At 40.3% G+C, this 24,634-nt stretch overlaps 1 long non-coding RNA gene and 3 other non-coding genes across 4 annotated transcripts in view; all 4 read right to left on the bottom strand.

Annotated features, from left to right (window-relative positions):
- The window catches only part of LOC149976714 (uncharacterized), a 136,408-nt gene that overhangs the window by 52,727 nt on the left and 59,047 nt on the right, over positions 1–24,634 (bottom strand). The gene's annotated exons all lie outside the window — the stretch shown is intronic.
- On the bottom strand, positions 11,568–11,650 carry trnal-cag (transfer RNA leucine (anticodon CAG)). Its single transcript has one exon. It is a non-coding gene; the product is annotated as a tRNA-Leu (tRNA).
- trnal-cag (transfer RNA leucine (anticodon CAG)) lies at positions 15,211–15,293 on the bottom strand. The gene has a single exon. It is a non-coding gene; the product is annotated as a tRNA-Leu (tRNA).
- trnal-cag (transfer RNA leucine (anticodon CAG)) lies at positions 23,564–23,646 on the bottom strand. Its single transcript has one exon. It is a non-coding gene; the product is annotated as a tRNA-Leu (tRNA).

Genomic DNA, 24,634 nt, shown 5'->3' with positions numbered 1-24,634 from the left:
GGGGTTTCAAACCATGCCTATAGGGGAGTCTGCGATCTGAATGACTTAATGGTTATTTTCAATGCAATCAAGTTTTTTCTTTTTCTTTTAGGGTTTAACCTTTCTGATCTCCCCATCCCGGATCCGGGTTTGTGAATACAGACTCAAGCTCATTACCATAACGCAACGTTAACTATTCATGAAAATCGCAAATGAAATGAAATAAATATGCTAGCTCTCAAGCTTAGCCTTTTGTTAACAACACTGTCATCTCAGATTTTCAAAATATGCTTCTCAACCATTGCAAAACAAGCATTTGTGTAACAGTATTGATGGCTAACGTAGCATTTAGCATTAGCATTCAGCTGGCAACATTTACACAAAAAAACAGAAAAGCATTCAAAAAAATCATTTACCTTTGAAGAACTTCAGATGTTTTCAATGAGGAGACTCTCAGATAGCAAATGTTCAGTTTTTCCTGAAAGATTATTTGTTTAGGACAAATCGCTCCGTTTTCTGCGTCACGTTTAGCTATGAAAAAACCCCTGTATCCAGGATTGTGTAAATCTATCAGCAAGCTCATTAGCATAACACAACGTTAACTATTTATGAAAATCGCAAATGAAATGAAATAAATATGCCATCTATCAAGCTTAGCCTTTTGTAAACAACACTGTCATCTCAGATTTTCAAAATATGCTTCTCAACCATAGGAAAACAATCATTTGTGTAAAAGTAGCTAGCTAGAGTTAGCATTTCGCGTTAGCATTTAGCGTTAGCATTAGCGTTAGCATCCAGCACGCAACATTAACAAAAACATAAAAGCCTTCAAATAAAATCATTTACCTTTGAAGAACTTCTGATGTTTTCAATGAGGATACTCTCAGTTAGATAGCAGATGCTCAGTTTTTCCAAAAAGATTCCTTGTGTATTAGAAATAGCTCCGTTTTATACATCACATTTGGCTACCAAAAAAAATCCATAAATTCAGTCCTCAAAACGCAAACTTTTTTCCAAATTAACTCCATAATATCGACTGAAAACATGGCAAACGTTGTTTAGAATCAATCCTCAAGGTGTTTTTCACATATCTCTTCATTGATACATCGTTCTTGGACACATGCTTTCTCTCCTGAATCCCAGGAGAAAATGACCGCACCTGAAGATTACGCACAAATTTAGACAAAGGACACCGGGCGGACCTCTGGAAAATGTAGTCTCTTATGGCCAATCTTCCAATGATATGCCTACAAATACGTCACAATGCTGCTAAGACCTTGGGCGAACGACAGAAAGTGTAGGCTCATTCCTTGCGCAATCACAGCCATATAAGGAGAGAATGGAAAACAGAGCTTCAGAAATTCTGCTAATTCCTGGGTGATGCATCATCTTGGTTTCGCCTGTAGAATGAGTTCTGGGGCACTTACAGACAAAATCTTTGCAGATTCTGAAACTTCAGAGTGTTTTCTTTCCAAAACTGTCAAGAATATGCATAGTCGAGCATCTTTTCGTGACAAAATATCGCGCTTAAAACGGGAACGTTTTTTATCCAAAAATGAAATAGCGCCCCTAGAGCTCTAAGAGGTTAACAAGGTTTCTCACCTGTTACCTGTGGCTTGACTTTAGATGTGGCCAGTTCGATTACCCTGCAGCCTAAGAGTGTCTTCAGAATATGGCCAATTTGACATGAATTTAAAAATGCCTCAGATAGGACCAAAAAAGTGTCTGGAGCTTCCCGTCAGGGTAAGAGTGACAACAGGTTTCCACATGTCAAAATGGGGGAAATCTTAGCAAATGACTTAATGGTTATTCATGAGAATCGTGTTGTTGTATTGTTGAGTGTATCATGGGATCTCACCTGAAATCTGTGGCTTGACTACAAACCTGTAACCTATGCTACTGTGGCCTATAGAGCTAGAAGGCTGGATAACCAGGTGTGTAAAGGTGTGAAGTGGGACAGATGGCCTGCAGTCCTATCCCAAATGGACAACTAATCCCTATGTACTTGCGGAGATCTGAGAGGATGCGATTGGTATAAGAAACATGACTAAACTTCAACCTCCGGAGGGGTCAAAAAAATGCATTTTCGTTGTCGGCAGGATTTGAACCTCGCCTTAACCACTCGGCCACGACAACGTTGACAGAAGAAAACAAGCTTGTTAGGAGTGAATGGGCCAACAGGCATAGCCTACAGAAAGTGAAATTTAACAACTGAAAGATAATGCTGTAACTCATTATAATGCAATAACACAAAATGTTCCCCTCATTCATTTGTTATTAAGTCCAGCTGTTTTCTTATTTAACCTTGATCTTTGCTCAGCTCCAGAAGGTCTGCATTTGAGAGTGTTTATTATGAATTGTTATTTCACTGTGTGAAGTTGTTATTTCATCATTCTTATTATTACTGCTGAGCAGCATGACTCCTGAGAGGCACTAAAAAACTGTCAGAAGTGGGATTTGAACCCACACCTCCATGGGAGACTGCTACCTGAACGCAGCGCCTTAGACCGCTCGGCCATCCTGACTACAGCACAGTAACTGGGTATCGGGTTAAAGTGTATGTGGTAAAAGTAGAAATATGAACAGCGCTCTAAAATCACCACAGAGACCAGAACAACTATGCACGATACTGACTTGCACTTTCAATAGTCATTTGTTTTTATAAATTAAAAAGTCCAGTCATTGATTTAACCTCAATATGGCCTTCAATGGGAAAGAGTAGTAAATCGTCATTGAATGAGCGCTAAACTGGCATCAGAATAAGGCCATTCTGATATAAATGATACAATTCCTCAGATAAGACTGAAAAAGTGTCTGGAAATATCAGCAACCATCGGGGTAAGAGTGACAACAGGTCCACATGGGGGAAATCCTTACAAATGGCTTAATGAGTCATTTCAACGCAATCGTGTTATTATTTATTTTTAGGGTTTAACAAGGCAGCTCACCTGTGACTTGACATTAGATGCGGCGACTTTGATTACCCTGCAGACAATATATTTGTTCTTCCCGCCAATACAATCCACTGACAACGACCGATGAGTTCTGCGTTCCGAGATTATTTTTGTTATTTGCCTGTTTGGGGCCCGCCTGTGAAATTGCGCGATTCTTTCAATTCTCTTTCAGCCTCTCATCAACTAGCTGTTTTTGCAGAATATTAAAAATACGATAGTTATTCACTACTCATATTAACTAGGTGTCATTTACGTTACCTTAAGTCATTTATTTTTCAACTGGATTTTACAAAGGTGCATGACATGCAGGCACTAAAAAATTGTCAGGAGGGGGTTTCAAACCATGCCTATAGGGGAGTCTGCGACCTGAATGACTTAATGGTTATTTTCAATGCAATCAAGTTTTTTCTTTTTCTTTTAGGGTTTAACAAGGTTTCTCACCTGTTACCTGTGGCTTGACTTTAGATGTGGCCAGTTCGATTACCCTGCAGACTATAAGAGTGTCTTCAGAATATGGCCAATTTGACATGAATTTAAAAATGCCTCAGATAGGACCAAAAAAGTGTCTGGAGCTTCCCGTCAGGGTAAGAGTGACAACAGGTTTCCACATGTCAAAATGGAGGAAATCTTAGCAAATGGCTTAATGGTTATTCATGAGAATCGTGTTGTTGTATTGTTGAGTGTATCATGGGATCTCACCTGAAATCTGTGGCTTGACTACAAACCTGTAACCTATGCTACTGTGGCCTATAGAGCTAGAAGGCTGGATAACCAGGTGTGTAAAGGTGTGAAGTGGGATAGATGGCCTGCAGTCCTATCCCAAATGGACAACTAATCCCTATGTACTTGCGGAGATCTGAGAGGATGCGATTGGTATAAGAAACACGACTAAACTTCAACCTCCGGAGTGGTCAAAAAAATGCGTTTTCATTGTCGGCAGGATTTGAACCTACGCAGGAAGATCCTAATGCATTTCTAGTCCATCGCCTTAACCACTCGGCCACGACAACATTGACAGAAAAAAACAGGCTTGTTAGGAGTGAATGGGCCAACAGGCATAGCCTACAGAAAGTGAAATTTAACAACTGAAAGATAATGCAGTAACTCATTATAATGCAATAACACAAAATGTTCCCCTCATTCATTTGTTATTAAGTCCAACTGTTTTCTTATTTAACCTTGATCTTTGCTCAGCTCCAGAAGGTCTGCATTTGAGAGTGTTTATTATGAATTGTTATTTCACTGTGTGAAGTTGTTATTTCATCATTCTTATTATTACTGCTGAGCAGCATGACTCCTGAGAGGCACTAAAAAACTGTCAGAAGTGGGATTTGAACACACGCCTCCATGGGAGACTACGACCTGAACGCAGCGCCTTAGACCGCTCGGCCATCCTGACTACAGCACAGTAACTGGGTATCGGGTTAAAGTGTATGCGGTAAAAGTAGAAATATGAACAACGCTCTAAAATCACCACAGAGACCAGAACAACTATGCACGATACTGACTTGCACTTTCAATAGTCATTTGTTTTTCATAAATTAAAAAGTCCAGTCATTGATTTAACCTCAATATGGCCTTCAATGGGAAAGAGTAGTAAATCGCCATTGAATGAGCGCTAAACTGGCATCAGAATATGGCCATTCTGATATAAATGATAAAATTCCTCAGATAAGACTGAAAAAGTGTCTGGAAATATCAGCAACCATCAGGGTAAGAGTGACAACAGGTCCACATGGGGGAAATCCTTACAAATGGCTTAATGGGTCATTTCAACGCAATTGTGTTATTATTTATTTTTAGGGTTTAACAAGGCAGCTCACCTGTGACTTGACATTAGATGCGGCGACTTTGATTACCCTGCAGACAATATATTTGTTCTTCCCGCCAATACAATCCACTGACAACGACCGATGAGTTCTGCGTTCCGAGATTATTTTTGTTATTTGCCTGTTTGGGGCCCGCCTGTGAAATTGCGCGATTCTTGCAATTCTCTTTCAGCCTCTCATCAACTAGCTGTTTTTGCAGAATATTACAAATACGATAGTTATTCACTACTCATATTAACTAGGTGTCATTTACGTTACCTTAAGTCATTTATTTTTCAACTGGATTTTACAAAGGTGCATGACATGCAGGCACAAAAAAATTGTCAGGAGGGGGTTTCAAACCATGCCTATAGGGGAGTCTGCGACCTGAATGACTTAATGGTTATTTTCAATGCAATCAAGTTTTTTCTTTTTCTTTTAGGGTTTAACAAGGTTTCTCACCTGTTACCTGTGGCTTGACTTTAGATGTGGCCAGTTCGATTACCCTGCAGACTATAAGAGTGTCTTCAGAATATGGCCAATTTGACATGAATTTAAAAATGCCTCAGATAGGACCAAAAAAGTGTCTGGAGCTTCCCGTCAGGGTAAGAGTGACAACAGGTTTCCACATGTCAAAATGGAGGAAATCTTAGCAAATGGCTTAATGGTTATTCATGAGAATCGTGTTGTTGTATTGTTGAGTGTATCATGGGATCTCACCTGAAATCTGTGGCTTGACTACAAACCTGTAACCTATGCTACTGTGGCCTATAGAGCTAGAAGGCTGGATAACCAGGTGTGTAAAGGTGTGAAGTGGGATAGATGGCCTGCAGTCCTATCCCAAATGGACAACTAATCCCTATGTACTTGCGGAGATCTGAGAGGATGCGATTGGTATAAGAAACACGACTAAACTTCAACCTCCGGAGTGGTCAAAAAAATGCGTTTTCATTGTCGGCAGGATTTGAACCTACGCAGGAAGATCCTAATGCATTTCTAGTCCATCGCCTTAACCACTCGGCCACGACAACATTGACAGAAAAAAACAGGCTTGTTAGGAGTGAATGGGCCAACAGGCATAGCCTACAGAAAGTGAAATTTAACAACTAAAAGATAATGCAGTAACTCATTATAATGCAATAACACAAAATGTTCCCCTCATTCATTTGTTATTAAGTCCAACTGTTTTCTTATTTAACCTTGATCTTTGCTCAGCTCCAGAAGGTCTGCATTTGAGAGTGTTTATTATGAATTGTTATTTCACTGTGTGAAGTTGTTATTTCATCATTCTTATTATTACTGCTGAGCAGCATGACTCCTGAGAGGCACTAAAAAACTGTCAGAAGTGGGATTTGAACACACGCCTCCATGGGAGACTGCGACCTGAACGCAGCGCCTTAGACCGCTCGGCCATCCTGACTACAGCACAGTAACTGGGTATCGGGTTAAAGTGTATGCGGTAAAAGTAGAAATATGAACAACGCTCTAAAATCACCACAGAGACCAGAACAACTATGCACGATACTGACTTGCACTTTCAATAGTCATTTGTTTTTCATAAATTAAAAAGTCCAGTCATTGATTTAACCTCAATATGGCCTTCAATGGGAAAGAGTAGTAAATCGCCATTGAATGAGCGCTAAACTGGCATCAGAATATGGCCATTCTGATATAAATGATAAAATTCCTCAGATAAGACTGAAAAAGTGTCTGGAAATATCAGCAACCATCAGGGTAAGAGTGACAACAGGTCCACATGGGGGAAATCCTTACAAATGGCTTAATGGGTCATTTCAACGCAATTGTGTTATTATTTATTTTTAGGGTTTAACAAGGCAGCTCACCTGTGACTTGACATTAGATGCGGCGACTTCGATTACCCTGCAGACGATATTTTTGTTCTTCCCGCCAATACAATCCACTGACAACGTCCGACGAGTTCTGCGTTCCGAGATTATTTTTGTTATTTGCCAGTTTGGGGGCCGCCTGTGAAATTGCGCAATTCTTGCAATTCTCTTTCAGCCTCTCATCAACTAGCTGTTTTTGCAGAATATTAAAAATACGATAGTTATTCACTACTCATATTAACTAGGTGTCATTTACGCTACCTTAAGTCATTTATTTTTCAACTGGATTTTACAAAGGTGCATGACATGCAGGCGCTAAAAAGTTGTCAGGAGGGGGTTTCAAACCATGCCTATAGGGGAGTCTGCGACCTGAATGACTTAATGGTTATTTTCAATGCAATCAAGTTTTTTCTTTTTCTTTTAGGGTTTAACAAGGTTTCTCACCTGTTACCTGTGGCTTGACTTTAGATGTGGCCAGTTCGATTACCCTGCAGACTATAAGAGTGTCTTCAGAATATGGCCAATTTGACATGAATTTAAAAATGCCTCAGATAGGACCAAAAAAGTGTCTGGAGCTTCCCGTCAGGGTAAGAGTGACAACAGGTTTCCACATGTCAAAATGAGGGAAATCTTAGCAAATGGCTTAATGGTTATTCATGAGAATCGTGTTGTTGTATTGTTGAGTGTATCATGGGATCTCACCTGAAATCTGTGGCTTGACTACAAACCTGTAACCTATGCTACTGTGGCCTATAGAGCTAGAAGGCTGGATAACCAGGTGTGTAAAGGTGTGAAGTGGGACAGATGGCCTGCAGTCCTATCCCAAATGGACAACTAATCACTATGTACTTGCGGAGATCTGAGAGGATGCGATTGGTATAAGAAACACGGCTAAACTTCAACCTCCGGAGGGGTCAAAAAAAAGCATTTTCATTGTCGGCAGGATTTGAACCTGCGCAGGAAGATCCTAATGGATATCTAGTCCATCGCCTTAACCACTCGGCCACGACAACGTTGACAGAAGAAAACAGGCTTGTTAGGAGTGAATGGGCCAACAGGCATAGCCTACAGAAAGTGAAATTTAACAACTGAAAGATAATGCAGTAACTCATTATAATGCAATAACACAAAATGTTCCCCTCATTCATTTGTTATTAAGTCCAGCTGTTTTCTTATTTAACCTTGATCTTTGCTCAGCTCCAGAAGGTCTGCATTTGAGAGTGTTTATTATGAATTGTTATTTCACTGTGTGAAGTTGTTATTTCATCATTCTTATTATTACTGCTGAGCAGCATGGCTCCTGAGAGGCACTAAAAAACTGTCAGAAGTGGGATTTGAACACACGCCTCCATGGGAGACTGCGACCTGAACGCAGCGCCTTAGACCGCTCGGCCATCCTGACTACAGCACAGTATCTGGTTATCGGGTTAAAGTGTATGCGGTAAAAGTAGAAATATGAACAACGCTCTAAAATCACCACAGAGACCAGAACAACTATGCACGATACTGACTTGCACTTTCAATAGTCATTTGTTTTTATAAATTAAAAAGTCCAGTCATTGATTTAACCTCAATATGGCCTTCAATGGGAAAGAGTAGTAAATCGCCATTGAATGAGCGCTAAACTGGCATCAGAATATGGCCATTCTGATATAAATGATAAAATTCCTCAGATAAGACTGAAAAAGTGTCTGGAAATATCAGCAACCATCAGGGTAAGAGTGACAACAGGTTCACATGGGGAAATCCTTACAAATGGCTTAATGGGTCATTTCAAAGCAATCGTGTTATTATTTATTTTTAGGGTTTAACAAGGCAGCTCACCTGTGACTTGACATTAGATGCGGCGACTTCGATTACCCTGCAGACAATATTTTTGTTCTTCCCGCCAATACAATCCACTGACAACGACCGACGAGTTCTGCGTTCCGAGATTATTTTTGTTATTTGCCTGTTTGGGGCCCGCCTGTGAAATTGCGCGATTCTTGCAATTCTCTTTCAGCCTCTCATCAACTAGCTGTTTTTGCAGAATATTAAAAATACGATAGTTATTCACTACTCATATTAACTAGGTGTCATTTACGTTACCTTAAGTCATTTATTTTTCAACTGGATTTTACAAAGGTGCATGACATGCAGGCGCTAAAAAGTTGTCAGGAGGGGGTTTCAAACCATGCCTATAGGGGAGTCTGCGACCTGAATGACTTAATGGTTATTTTCAATGCAATCGAGTTTTTTCTTTTTCTTTTAGGGTTTAACAAGGTTTCTCACCTGTTACCTGTGGCTTGACATTAGATGTGACCAGTTCAATTACCCTGCAGACTATAAGAGTGTCTTCAGAATATGGCCAATTTGACATGAATTTAAAAATGCCTCAGATAGGACCAAAAAAGTGTCTGGAGCTTCCCGTCAGGGTAAGAGTGACAACAGGTTTCCACATGTCAAAATGGGGGAAATCTTAGCAAATGGCTTAATGGTTATTCATGAGAATCGTGTTGTTGTATTGTTGAGTGTATCATGGGATCTCACCTGAAATATGTGGCTTGACTACAAACCTGTAACCTATGCTACTGTGGCCTATAGAGCTAGAAGGCTGGATAACCAGGTGTGTAAAGGTGTGAAGTGGGATAGATGGCCTGAGGTCCTATCCCAAATGGACAACTAATCCCTATGTACTTGCGGAGATCTGAGAGGATGCGATTGGTATAAGAAACACGACTAAACTTCAACCTCCGGAGGGGTCAAAAAAATGCATTTTCGTTGTCGGCAGGATTTGAACCTGCGCAGGAAGATCCTAATGGATTTCTAGTCCATCGCCTTAACCACTCGGCCACGACAACGCTGACAGAAGAAAACAAGCTTGTTAGGAGTGAATGGGCCAACAGGCATAGCCTACAGAAAGTGAAATTTAACAACTGAAAGATAATGCAGTAACTCATTATAATGCAATAACGTAAAATGTTCCCCTCATTCATTTGTTATTAAGTCCAGCTGTTTTCTTATTTAACCTTGATCTTTGCTCAGCTCCAGAAGGTCTGCATTTGAGAGTGTTTATTATGAATTGTTATTTCACTGTGTGAAGTTGTTATTTCATCATTCTTATTATTACTGCTGAGCAGCATGACTCCTGAGAGGCACTAAAAAACTGTCAGAAGTGGGATTTGAACCCACGCCTCCATGGGAGACTGCGAACTGAACGCAGCGCCTTAGACCGCTCGGCCATCCTGACTACAGCACAGTAACTGGGTATCGGGTTAAAGTGTATGCGGTAAAAGTAGAAATATGAACAACGCTCTAAAATCACCACAGAGACCAGAACAACTATGCACGATACTGACTTGCACTTTCAATAGTCATTTGTTTTTATAAATTAAAAAGTCCAGTCATTGATTTAACCTCAATATGGCCTTCAATGGGAAAGAGTAGTAAATCGTCATTGAATGAGCGCTAAACTGGCATCAGAATATGGCCATTCTGATATAAATGATAAAATTCCTCAGATAAGACTGAAAAAGTGTCTGGAAATATCAGCAACCATCAGGGTAAGAGTGACAACAGGTCCACATGTTCCCCTCATTCAATCCTTACAAATGGCTTAATGAGTCATTTCAACGCAATCGTGTTATTATTTATTTTTAGGGTTTAACAAGGCAGCTCACCTGTGACTTGACATTAGATGCGGCGACTTTGATTACCCTGCAGACGATATTTTTGTTCTTCCCGCCAATACAATCCACTGACAACGACCGACGAGTTCTGCGTTCCGAGATTATTTTTGTTATTTGCCTGTTTGGGGCCCGCCTGTGAAATTGCGCGATTCTTGCAATTCTCTTTCAGCCTCTCATCAACTAGCTGTTTTTGCAGAATATAAAAAATACGATAGTTATTCACTACTCATATTAACTAGGTGTCATTTACGTTACCTTAAGTCATTTATTTTTCAACTGGATTTTACAAAGGTGCATGACATGCAGGCGCTAAAAAATTTTCAGGAGGGGGTTTCAGACCATGCCTATAGGGGAGTCTGCGACCTGAATGACTTAATGGTTATTTTCAATGCAATCGAGTTTTTTCTTTTTCTTTTAGGGTTTAACAAGGTTTCTCACCTGTTACCTGTGGCTTGACTTTAGATGTGGCCAGTTCGATTACCCTGCAGCCTAAGAGTGTCTTCAGAATATGGCCAATTTGACATGAATTTAAAAATGCCTCAGTTAGGACCAAAAAAGTGTCTGGAGCTTCCCATCAAGGTAAGAGTGACAACAGGTTTCCACATGTCAAAATGTGGGAAATCTTAGCAAATGGCTTCATGGTTATTCATGAGAATCGTGTTGTTGTATTGTTGAGTGTATCATGGGATCTCACCTGAAATCTGTGGCTTGACTACAAACCTGTAACCTATGCTACTGTGGCCTATAGAGCTAGAAGGCTGGATAACCAGGTGTGTAAAGGTGTGAAGTGGGACAGATGGCCTGCAGTCCTATCCCAAATGGACAACTAATCCCTATGTACTTGCGGAGATCTGAGAGGATGCGATTGGTATAAGAAACACGACTAAACTTCAACCTCCGGAGGGGTCAAAAAAATATATTTTTGTTGTCGGCAGGATTTGAACCTGCGCAGGAAGATCCTAATGGATTTCTAGTCCATCACCTTAACCACTCGGCCACGACAACGTTGACAGAAGAAAACAAGCTTGTTAGGAGTGAATGGGCCAACAGGCATAGCCTACAGAAAGTGAAATTTAACAACTGAAAGATAATGCAGTAACTCATTATAATGCAATAACACAAAATGTTCCCCTCATTCATTTGTTATTAAGTCCAGCTGTTTTCTTATTTAACCTTGATCTTTGCTCAGCTCCAGAAGGTCTGCATTTGAGAGTGTTTATTATGAATTGTTATTTCACTGTGTGAAGTTGTTATTTCATCATTCTTATTATTACTGCTGAGCAGCATGACTCCTGAGAGGCACTAAAAAACTGTCAGAAGTGGGATTTGAACCCACGCCTCCATGGGAGACTGCGACCTGAACGCAGCGCCTTAGACCGCTCGGCCATCCTGACTACAGCACAGTAACTGGGTATCGGGTTAAAGTGTATGCGGTAAAAGTAGAAATATGAACAACTCTGTAAAATCACCACAGAGACCAGAACAACTATGCACGATACTGACTTGCACTTTCAATAGTCATTTGTTTTTATAAATTAAAAAGTCCAGTCATTGATTTAACCTCAATATGGCCTTCAATGGGAAAGAGTAGTAAATCGTCATTGAATGAGCGCTAAACTGGCATCAGAATATGGCCATTCTGATATAAATGATACAATTGCTCAGATAAGACTGAAAAAGTGTCTGGAAATATCAGCAACCATCAGGGTAAGAGTGACAACAGGTCCACATTGGGGAAATCCTTACAAATGGCTTAATGAGTCATTTCAACGCAATCGTGTTATTATTTATTTTTAGGGTTTAACAAGGCAGCTCACCTGTGACTTGACATTAGATGCGGCGACTTTGATTACCCTAAAGACAATATTTTTGTTCTTCCCGCCAATACAATCCACTGACAACGACCGACGAGTTCTGCGTTCCGAGATTATTTTTGTTATTTGCCTGTTTGGGGCCCGCCTGTGAAATTGCGCGATTCTTGCAATTCTCTTTCATCCTCTCATCAACTAGCTGTTTTTGCAGAATATTAAAAATACGATAGTTATTCACTACTCATATTAACTAGGTGTCATTTACGTTACCTTAAGTCATTTATTTTTCAACTGGATTTTACAAAGGTGCAGGCGCTAAAAAATTGTCAGGAGGGGGTTTCAAACCATGCCTATAGGGGAGTCTGCGACCTGAATGACTTAATGGTTATTTTCAATGCAATCAAGTTTTTTCTTTTTCTTTTAGGGTTTAACAAGGTTTCTCACCTGTTACCTGTGGCTTGACTTTAGATGTGGCCAGTTCGATTACCCTGCAGCCTAAGAGTGTCTTCAGAATATGGCCAATTTGACATGAATTTAAAAATGCCTCAGATAGGACCAAAAAAGTGTCTGGAGCTTCCCGTCAGGGTAAGAGTGACAACAGGTTTCCACATGTCAAAATGGGGGAAATCTTAGCAAATGGCTTAATGGTTATTCATGAGAATCGTGTTGTTGTATTGTTGAGTGTATCATGGGATCTCACCTGAAATCTGTGGCTTGACTACAAACCTGTAACCTATGCTACTGTGGCCTATAGAGCTAGAAGGCTGGATAACCAGGTGTGTAAAGGTGTGAAGTGGGACAGATGGCCTGCAGTCCTATCCCAAATGGACAACTAATCCCTATGTACTTGCGGAGATCTGAGAGGATGCGATTGGTATAAGAAACACGACTAAACTTCAACCTCCGGAGGGGTCAAAAAAATGCATTTTCGTTGTCAGCAGGATTTGAACCTGCGCAGGAAGATCCTAATGGATTTCTAGTCCATCGCCTTAACCACTCGGCCACAACAACGTTGACAGAGGAAAACAAGCTTGTTAGGAGTGAATGGGCCAACAGGCATAGCCTACAGAAAGTGAAATTTAACAACTGAAAGATAATGCAGTAACTCATTATAATGCAATAACACAAAATGTTCCCCTCATTCATTTGTTATTAAGTCCAGCTGTTTTCTTATTTAACCTTGATCTTTGCTGAGCTCCAGAAGGTCTGCATTTGAGAGTGTTTATTATGAATTGTTATTTCACTGTGTGAAGTTGTTATTTCATCATTCTTATTATTACTGCTGAGCAGCATGACTCCTGAGAGGCACTAAAAAACTGTCAGAAGTGGGATTTGAACCCACGCCTCCATGGGAGACTGCGAACTGAACACAGCGCCTTGGACCGCTCGGCCATCCTGACTACAGCACAGTAACTGGGTATCGGGTTAAAGTGTATGCGGTAAAAGTAGAAATATGAACAACGCTCTAAAATCACCACAGAGTCCAGAACAACTATGCACGATACTGACTTGCACTTTCAATAGTCATTTGTTTTTATAAATTAAAAAGTCCAGTCATTGATTTAACCTCAATATGGCCTTCAATGGGAAAGAGTAGTAAATCGTCATTGAATGAGCGCTAAACTGGCATCAGAATATGGCCATTCTGATATAAATGATACAATTGCTCAGATAAGACTGAAAAAGTGTCTGGAAATATCAGCAACCATCAGGGTAAGAGTGACAACAGGTCCACATTGGGGAAATCCTTACAAATGGCTTAATGAGTCATTTCAACGCAATCGTGTTATTATTTATTTTTAGGGTTTAACAAGGCAGCTCACCTGTGACTTGACATTAGATGCGGCGACTTTGATTACCCTGCAGACAATATTTTTGTTCTTCCCGCCAATACAATCCACTGACAACGACCGACGAGTTCTGCGTTCCGAGATTATTTTTGTTATTTGCCTGTTTGGGGCCCGCCTGTGAAATTGCGCGATTCTTGCAATTCTCTTTCAGCCTCTCATCAACTAGCTGTTTTTGCAGAATATAAAAAATACGATAGTTATTCACTACTCATATTAACTAGGTGTCATTTACGTTACCTTAAGTCATTTATTTTTCAACTGGATTTTACAAAGGTGCATGACATGCAGGCGCTAAAAAATTTTCAGGAGGGGGTTTCAGACCATGCCTATAGGGGAGTCTGCGACCTGAATGACTTAATGGTTATTTTCAATGCAATCGAGTTTTTTCTTTTTCTTTTAGGGTTTAACAAGGTTTCTCACCTGTTACCTGTGGCTTGACTTTAGATGTGGCCAGTTCGATTACCCTGCAGCCTAAGAGTGTCTTCAGAATATGGCCAATTTGACATGAATTTAAAAATGCCTCAGTTAGGACCAAAAAAGTGTCTGGAGCTTCCCATCAAGGTAAGAGTGACAACAGGTTTCCACATGTCAAAATGTGGGAAATCTTAGCAAATGGCTTCATGGTTATTCATGAGAATCGTGTTGTTGTATTGTTGAGTGTATCATGGGATCTCACCTGAAATCTGTGGCTTGACTACAAACCTGTAACCTATGCTACTGTGGCCTATAGAGCTAGAAGGCTGGATAACCAGGTGTGTAAAGGTGTGAAGTGGGACAGATGGCCTGCAGTCCTATCCCAAATGGACAACTAATCCCTATGTACTTGCGGAGATCTGAGAGGATGCGATTGGTATAAGAAACACGACTAAACTTCAACCTCCGGAGGGGTCAAAAAAATATATTTTTGTTGTCGGCAGGATTTGAACCTGCGCAGGAAGATCCTAATGGATTTCTAGTCCATCACCTTAACCACTCGGCCACGACAACGTTGACAGAAGAAAACAAGCTTGTTAGGAGTGAATGGGCCAACAGGCATAGCCTACAGAAAGTGAAATTTAACAACTGAAAGATAATGCAGTAACTCATTATAATGCAATAACACAAAATGTTCCCCTCATTCATTTGTTATTAAGTCCAGCTGTTTTCTTATTTAACCTTGATCTTTGCTCAGCTCCAGAAGGTCTGCATTTGAGAGTGTTTATTATGAATTGTTATTTCACTGTGTGAAGTTGTTATTTCATCATTCTTATTATTACTGCTGAGCAGCATGACTCCTGAGAGGCACTAAAAAACTGTCAGAAGTGGGATTTGAACCCACGCCTCCATGGGAGACTGCGACCTGAACGCAGCGCCTTAGACCGCTCGGCCATCCTGACTACAGCACAGTAACTGGGTATCGGGTTAAAGTGTATGCGGTAAAAGTAGAAATATGAACAACTCTGTAAAATCACCACAGAGACCAGAACAACTATGCACGATACTGACTTGCACTTTCAATAGTCATTTGTTTTTATAAATTAAAAAGTCCAGTCATTGATTTAACCTCAATATGGCCTTCAATGGGAAAGAGTAGTAAATCGTCATTGAATGAGCGCTAAACTGGCATCAGAATATGGCCATTCTGATATAAATGATACAATTGCTCAGATAAGACTGAAAAAGTGTCTGGAAATATCAGCAACCATCAGGGTAAGAGTGACAACAGGTCCACATTGGGGAAATCCTTACAAATGGCTTAATGAGTCATTTCAACGCAATCGTGTTATTATTTATTTTTAGGGTTTAACAAGGCAGCTCACCTGTGACTTGACATTAGATGCGGCGACTTTGATTACCCTAAAGACAATATTTTTGTTCTTCCCGCCAATACAATCCACTGACAACGACCGACGAGTTCTGCGTTCCGAGATTATTTTTGTTATTTGCCTGTTTGGGGCCCGCCTGTGAAATTGCGCGATTCTTGCAATTCTCTTTCATCCTCTCATCAACTAGCTGTTTTTGCAGAATATTAAAAATACGATAGTTATTCACTACTCATATTAACTAGGTGTCATTTACGTTACCTTAAGTCATTTATTTTTCAACTGGATTTTACAAAGGTGCAGGCGCTAAAAAATTGTCAGGAGGGGGTTTCAAACCATGCCTATAGGGGAGTCTGCGACCTGAATGACTTAATGGTTATTTTCAATGCAATCAAGTTTTTTCTTTTTCTTTTAGGGTTTAACAAGGTTTCTCACCTGTTACCTGTGGCTTGACTTTAGATGTGGCCAGTTCGATTACCCTGCAGCCTAAGAGTGTCTTCAGAATATGGCCAATTTGACATGAATTTAAAAATGCCTCAGATAGGACCAAAAAAGTGTCTGGAGCTTCCCGTCAGGGTAAGAGTGACAACAGGTTTCCACATGTCAAAATGGGGGAAATCTTAGCAAATGGCTTAATGGTTATTCATGAGAATCGTGTTGTTGTATTGTTGAGTGTATCATGGGATCTCACCTGAAATCTGTGGCTTGACTACAAACCTGTAACCTATGCTACTGTGGCCTATAGAGCTAGAAGGCTGGATAACCAGGTGTGTAAAGGTGTGAAGTGGGACAGATGGCCTGCAGTCCTATCCCAAATGGACAACTAATCCCTATGTACAGATCTGAGAGGATGCGATTGGTATAAGAAACACGACTAAACTTCAACCTCCGGAGGGGTCAAAAAAATGCATTTTCGTTGTCAGCAGGATTTGAACCTGCGCAGGAAGATCCTAATGGATTTCTAGTCCATCGCCTTAACCACTCGGCCACGACAACGTTGACAGAGGAAAACAAGCTTGTTAGGAGTGAATGGGCCAACAGGCATAGCCTACAGAAAGTGAAATTTAACAACTGAAAGATAATGCAGTAACTCATTATAATGCAATAACACAAAATGTTCCCCTCATTCATTTGTTATTAAGTCCAGCTGTTTTCTTATTTAACCTTGATCTTTGCTGAGCTCCAGAAGGTCTGCATTTGAGAGTGTTTATTATGAATTGTTATTTCACTGTGTGAAGTTGTTATTTCATCATTCTTATTATTACTGCTGAGCAGCATGACTCCTGAGAGGCACTAAAAAACTGTCAGAAGTGGGATTTGAACCCACGCCTCCATGGGAGACTGCGAACTGAACACAGCGCCTTGGACCGCTCGGCCATCCTGACTACAGCACAGTAACTGGGTATCGGGTTAAAGTGTATGCGGTAAAAGTAGAAATATGAACAACGCTCTAAAATCACCACAGAGTCCAGAACAACTATGCACGATACTGACTTGCACTTTCAATAGTCATTTGTTTTTATAAATTAAAAAGTCCAGTCATTGATTTAACCTCAATATGGCCTTCAATGGGAAAGAGTAGTAAATCGTCATTGAATGAGCGCTAAACTGGCATCAGAATATGGCCATTCTGATATAAATGATACAATTGCTCAGATAAGACTGAAAAAGTGTCTGGAAATATCAGCAACCATCAGGGTAAGAGTGACAACAGGTCCACATTGGGGAAATCCTTACAAATGGCTTAATGAGTCATTTCAACGCAATCGTGTTATTATTTATTTTTAGGGTTTAACAAGGCAGCTCACCTGTGACTTGACATTAGATGCGGCGACTTTGATTACCCTGCAGACAATATTTTTGTTCTTCCCGCCAATACAATCCACTGACAACGACCGACGAGTTCTGCGTTCCGAGATTATTTTTGTTATTTGCCTGTTTGGGGCCCGCCTGTGAAATTGCGCGATTCTTGCAATTCTCTTTCAGCCTCTCATCAACTAGCTGTTTTTGCAGAATATTAAAAATACGATAGTTATTCACTACTCATATTAACTAGGTGTCATTTACGTTACCTTAAGTCATTTATTTTTCAACTGGATTTTACAAAGGTGCATGACATGCAGGCGCTAAAAAATTGTCAGGAGGGGGTTTCAAACCATGCCTATAGGGGAGTCTGCGACCTGAATGACTTAATGGTTATTTTCAATGCAATCAAGTTTTTTCTTTTTCTTTTAGGGTTTAACAAGGTTTCTCACCTGTTACCTGTGGCTTGACTTTAGATGTGGCCAGTTCGATTACCCTGCAGCCTAAGAGTGTCTTCAGAATATGGCCAATTTGACATGAATTTAAAAATGCCTCAGATAGGACCAAAAAAGTGTCTGGAGCTTCCCGTCAGGGTAAGAGTGACAACAGGTTTCCACATGTCAAAATGAGGGAAATCTTAGCAAATGGCTTAATGGTTATTCATGAGAATCGTGTTGTTGTATTGTTGAGTGTATCATGGGATCTCACCTGAAATCTGTGGCTTGACTACAAACCTGTAACCTATGCTACTGTGGCCTATAGAGCTAGAAGGCTGGATAACCAGGTGTGTAAAGGTGTGAAGTGGGACAGATGGCCTGCAGTCCTATCCCAAATGGACAACTAATCCCTATGTACTTGCGGAGATCTGAGAGGATGCGATTGGTATAAGAAACACGACTAAACTTCAACCTCCGGAGGGGTCAAAAAAATGCATTTTCGTTGTCGGCAGGATTTGAACCTGCGCAGTAAGATCCTAATGGATTTCTAGTCCATCGCCTTAACCACTCGGCCACGACAACGTTGACAGAAGAAAACAAGCTTGTTAGGAGTGAATGGGCCAACAGGCATAGCCTACAGAAAGTGAAATTTAACAACTGAAAGATAATGCAGTAACTCATTATAATGCAATAACACAAAATGTTCCCCTCATTCATTTGTTATTAAGTCCAGCTGTTTTCTTATTTAACCTTGATCTTTGCTCAGCTCCAGAAGGTCTGCATTTGAGAGTGTTTATTATGAATTGTTATTTCACTGTGTGAAGTTGTTATTTCATCATTCTTATTATTACTGCTGAGCAGCATGACTCCTGAGAGGCACTAAAAAACTGTCAGAAGTGGGATTTGAACCCACGCCTCCATGGGAGACTGCGACCTGAACGCAGCGCCTTAGACCGCTCGGCCATCCAGACTACAGCACAGTAACTGGGTATCGGGTTAAAGTGTATGCGGTAAAAGTAGAAATATGAACAACGCTCTAAAATCACCACAGAGACCAGAACAACTATGCACGATACTGACTTGCACTTTCAATAGTCATTTGTTTTTATAAATTAAAAAGTCCAGTCATTGATTTAACCTCAATATGGCCTTCAATGGGAAAGAGTAGTAAATCGTCATTGAATGTGCGCTAAACTGGCATCAGAATATGGCCATTCTGATATAAATGATACAATTCCTCAGATAAGACTGAAAAAGTGTCTGGAAATATCAGCAACCATCAGGGTAAGAGTGACAACAGGTCCACATTGGGGAAATCCTTACAAATGGCTTAATGAGTCATTTCAACGCAATCGTGTTATTATTTATTTTTAGGGTTTAACAAGGCAGCTCACCTGTGACTTGACATTAGATGCGGCGACTTTGATTACCCTGCAGACAATATTTTTGTTCTTCCCGCCAATACAATCCACTGACAACGACCGACGAGTTCTGCGTTCCGAGATTATTTTTGTTATTTGCCTGTTTGGGGCCCGCCTGTGAAATTGCGCGATTCTTGCAATTCTCTTTCAGCCTCTCATCAACTAGCTGTTTTTGCAGAATATTAAAAATACGATAGTTATTCACTACTCATATTAACTAGGTGTCATTTACGTTACCTTAAGTCATTTATTTTTCAACTGGATTTTACAAAGGTGCATGACATGCAGGCGCTAAAAAATTGTCAGGAGGGGGTTTCAAACCATGCCTATAGGGGAGTCTGCGACCTGAATGACTTAATGGTTATTTTCAATGCAATCAAGTTTTTTCTTTTTCTTTTAGGGTTTAACAAGGTTTCTCACCTGTTACCTGTGGCTTGACTTTAGATGTGGCCAGTTCGATTACCCTGCAGCCTAAGAGTGTCTTCAGAATATGGCCAATTTGACATGAATTTAAAAATGCCTCAGATAGGACCAAAAAAGTGTCTGGAGCTTCCCGTCAGGGTAAGAGTGACAACAGGTTTCCACATGTCAAAATGGGGGAAATCTTAGCAAATGGCTTAATGGTTATTCATGAGAATCGTGTTGTTGTATTGTTGAGTGTATCATGGGATCTCACCTGAAATCTGTGGCTTGACTACAAACCTGTAACCTATGCTACTGTGGCCTATAGAGCTAGAAGGCTGGATAACCAGGTGTGTAAAGGTGTGAAGTGGGACAGATGGCCTGCAGTCCTATCCCAAATGGACAACTAATCCCTATGTACTTGCGGAGATCTGAGAGGATGCGATTGGTATAAGAAACACGACTAAACTTCAACCTCCGGAGGGGTCAAAAAAAATGCATTTTCGTTGTCGGCAGGATTTGAACCTGCGCAGGAAGATCCTAATGGATTTCTAGTCCATCGCCTTAACCACTCGGCCACGACAACGTTGACAGAAGAAAACAAGCTTGTTAGGAGTGAATGGGCCAACAGGCATAGCCTACAGAAAGTGAAATTTAACAACTGAAAGATAATGCAGTAACTCATTATAATGCAATAACACAAAATGTTCCCCTCATTCATTTGTTATTAAGTCCAGCTGTTTTCTTATTTAACCTTGATCTTTGCTCAGCTCCAGAAGGTCTGCATTTGAGAGTGTTTATTATGAATTGTTATTTCACTGTGTGAAGTTGTTATTTCATCATTCTTATTATTACTGCTGAGCAGCATGACTCCTGAGAGGCACTAAAAAACTGTCAGAAGTGGGATTTGAACCCACGCCTCCATGGGAGACTGCGAACTGAACGCAACGCCTTAGACCGCTCGGCCATCCTGACTACAGCACAGTAACTGGGTATCGGGTTAAAGTGTATGCGGTAAAAGTAGAAATATGAACAACGCTCTAAAATCACCACAGAGACCAGAACAACTATGCACGATACTGACTTGCACTTTCAATAGTCATTTGTTTTTATAAATTAAAAAGTCCAGTCATTGATTTAACCTCAATATGGCCTTCAATGGGAAAGAGTAGTAAATCGTCATTGAATGAGCGCTAAACTGGCATCAGAATATGGCCATTCTGATATAAATGATAAAATTCCTCAGATAAGACTGAAAAAGTGTCTGGAAATATCAGCAACCATCAGGGTAAGAGTGACAACAGGTCCACATGGGGGAAATCCTTACAAATGGCTTAATGAGTCATTTCAACGCAATCGTGTTATTATTTATTTTCAGGGTTTAACAAGGCAGCTCACCTGTGATTTGACATTAGATGCGGCGACTTTGATTACCCTGCAGACGATATTTTTGTTCTTCCCGCCAATACAATCCACTGACAACGACCGACGAGTTCTGCGTTCCTAGATTATTTTTGTTATTTGCCTGTTTGGGGCCCGCCTGTGAAATTGCGCGATTCTTGCAATTCTCTTTCAGCCTCTCATCAACTAGCTGTTTTTGCAGAATATTAAAAATACGATAGTTATTCACTACTCATATTAACCTGTTAGATCTCTAGGGGCGCTATTTCATTTTTGGATAAAAAACGTTCCCGTTTTAAGCGCGATATTTTGTCACGAAAAGATGCTCGACTATGCATATTATTGACAGTTCTGGAAAGAAAACACTCTGAAGTTTCAGAATCTGCAAATATTTTGTCTGTAAGTGCCCCAGAACTCATTCTACAGGCGAAACCAAGATGATGCATCAACCAGGAATTAGCAGAATTTCTGAAGCTCTGTTTTCCATTGTCTCCTTATATGGCTGTGATTGCGCAAGGAATGAGCCTACACTTTCTGTCGTTCGCCCAAGGTCTTAGCAGCATTGTGACGTATTTGTAGGCATATCATTGGAAGATTGACCATAAGAGACTACATTTTCCAAGTGTCCGCCTGGTGTCCTGCGTGGAATTCGGTGCGCAATTGCCAGCTGCTTGTACTTTACCATTTGATTCAGGGGAGAAACCATGTGTCCAAGAACGATGTATCAATGAAGAGATATGTGAAAAACACCTTGATGATTGATTCTAAACAACGTTTGCCATGTTTTCAGTCGATATTATGGAGTTAATTTGGAAAAAAGTTCGCGTTTTGAGGACTGAATTTTCGGGTTTTTTTTGGTAGCCAAATGTGATGTATAAAACTGAGCTATTTCTAATACACAAAGAATCTTTTTGGAAAAACTGAGCATCTGCTATCTAACTGAGAGTATCCTCATTGAAAACATCAGAAGTTCTTCAAAGGTAAATGATTTTATTTGAAGGCTTTTATGTTTTTGTTGAAATGTTGCGTGCTGGATGCTAACGCTAATGCTAACGCTAAATGCTTTGCTGGCTAGCTACTTTTACACAAATGATTGTTTTCCTATGGTTGAGAAGCATATTTTGAAAATCTGAGATGACAGTGTTGTTTACAAAAGGCTAAGCTTGCGAGATGGCATATTTATTTCATTTCATTTGCGATTTTCATGAATAGTTAACGTTGCGTTATGGTAATGAGCTTGAGGCTGTAGTCACGATACCGGATCCGGGTTTGGGAGATCAGAGAGGTTAACTAGGTGTCATTTACGTTACCTTAAGTCATTTATTTTTCAACTGGATTTTACAAAGGTGCATGACATGCAGGCGCTAAAAAGTTGTCAGGAGGGGGTTTCAAACCATGACTATAGGGGAGTCTGCGACCTGAATGACTTAATGGTTATTTTCAATGCAATCAAGTTTTTTCTTTTTCTTTTAGGGTTTAACAAGGTTTCTCACCTGTTACCTGTGGCTTGACTTTAGATGTGGCCAGTTCGATTACCCTGCAGACTATAAGAGTGTCTTCAGAATATGGCCAATTTGACATGAATTTAAAAATGCCTCAGATAGGACCAAAAAAGTGTCTGGAGCTTCCCGTCAGGGTAAGAGTGACAACAGGTTTCCACATGTCAAAATGGGGGAAATCTTAGCAAATGGCTTAATGGTTATTCATGAGAATCGTGTTGTTGTATTGTTGAGTGTATCATGGGATCTCACCTGAAATCTGTGGCTTGACTACAAACCTGTAACCTATGCAACTGTGGCCTATAGAGCTAGAAGGCTGGATAACCAGGTATGTAAAGGTGTGAAGTGGGATAGATGGCCTGCAGTCCTATCCCAAATGGACAACTAATCCCTATGTACTTGCGGAGATCTGAGAGGATGCGATTGGTATAAGAAACACGACTAAACTTCAACCTCCGGAGGGGTCAAAAAAATGCATTTTCATTGTCGGCAGGATTTAAACCTGCGCAGGAAGATCCTAATGGATTTCTAGTCCATCGCCTTAACCACTCGGCCACGACAACGTTGACAGAAGAAAACAAGCTTGTTAGGAGTGAATGGGCCAACAGGCATAGCCTACAGAAAGTGAAATTTAACAACTGAAAGATAATGCATTATAATTACTCATTACTCATTATAATGCAATAACACAAAATGTTCCCCTCATTAATTTGTTATTAAGTCCAGCTGTTTTCTTATTTAACATTGATCTTTGCTCAGCTCCAGAAGGTCTGCATTTGAGAGTGTTTATTATGAATTGTTATTTCACTGTGTGAAGTTGTTATTTCATCATTCTTATTATTACTGCTGAGCAGCATGACTCCTGAGAGGCACTAAAAAACTGTCAGAAGTGGGATTTGAACCCACGCCTCCATGGGAGACTGCGACCTGAACGCAGCGCCTTAGACCGCTCGGCCATCCTGACTACAGCACAGTAACTGGGTATCGGGTTAAAGTGTATGCGGTAAAAGTAGAAATATGAACAACGCTCTAAAATCACCACAGAGACCAGAACAACTATGCACGATACTGACTTGCACTTTCAATAGTCATTTGTTTTTATAAATTAAAAAGTCCAGTCATTGATTTAACCTCAATATGGCCTTCAATGGGAAAGAGTAGTAAATCGCCATTGAATGAGCGCTAAACTGGCATCAGAATATGGCCATTCTGATATAAATGATAAAATTCCTCAGATAAGACTGAAAAAGTGTCTGGAAATATCAGCAACCATCAGGGTAAGAGTGACAACAGGTCCACATGGGGGAAATCCTTACAAATGGCTTAATGGGTCATTTCAACACAATCGTGTTATTATTTATTTTTAGGGTTTAACAAGGCAGCTCACCTGTGACTTGACATTAGATGCGGCGACTTCGATTACCCTGCAGACGATATTTTTGTTCTTCCCGCCAATACAATCCACTGACAACGACCGATGAGTTCTGCGTTCCGAGATTATTTTTGTTATTTGCCTGTTTGGGGCCCGCCTGTGAAATTGCGCGATTCTTGCAATTCTCTTTCAGCCTCTCATCAACTAGCTGTTTTTGCAGAATACTAAAAATACGATAGTTATTCACTACTCATATTAACTAGGTGTCATTTACGTTACCTTAAGTCATTTATTTTTCAACTGGATTTTACAAAGGTGCATGACATGCAGGCGCTAAAAAATTGTCAGGAGGGGGTTTCAAACCATCCCTATAGGGGAGTCTGCGACCTGAATGACTTAATGGTTATTTTCAATGCAATCGAGTTTTTTCTTTTTCTTTTATGGTTTAACAAGGTTTCTCACCTGTTACCTGTGGCTTGACTTTAGATGTGGCCAGTTCGATTACCCTGCAGCCTAAGAGTGTCTTCAGAATATGGCCAATTTGACATGAATTTAAAAATGCCTCAGATAGGACCAAAAA

Source organism: Oncorhynchus mykiss, chromosome 16 (assembly GCF_057628025.1).
Source record: "Oncorhynchus mykiss isolate SJ-2025 chromosome 16, ASM5762802v1, whole genome shotgun sequence".
Lineage (NCBI taxonomy): Eukaryota > Metazoa > Chordata > Actinopteri > Salmoniformes > Salmonidae > Oncorhynchus > Oncorhynchus mykiss.
Note: the sequence above shows the minus strand (reverse complement) of the source record. Positions and strands in the feature narration are given on the sequence as shown.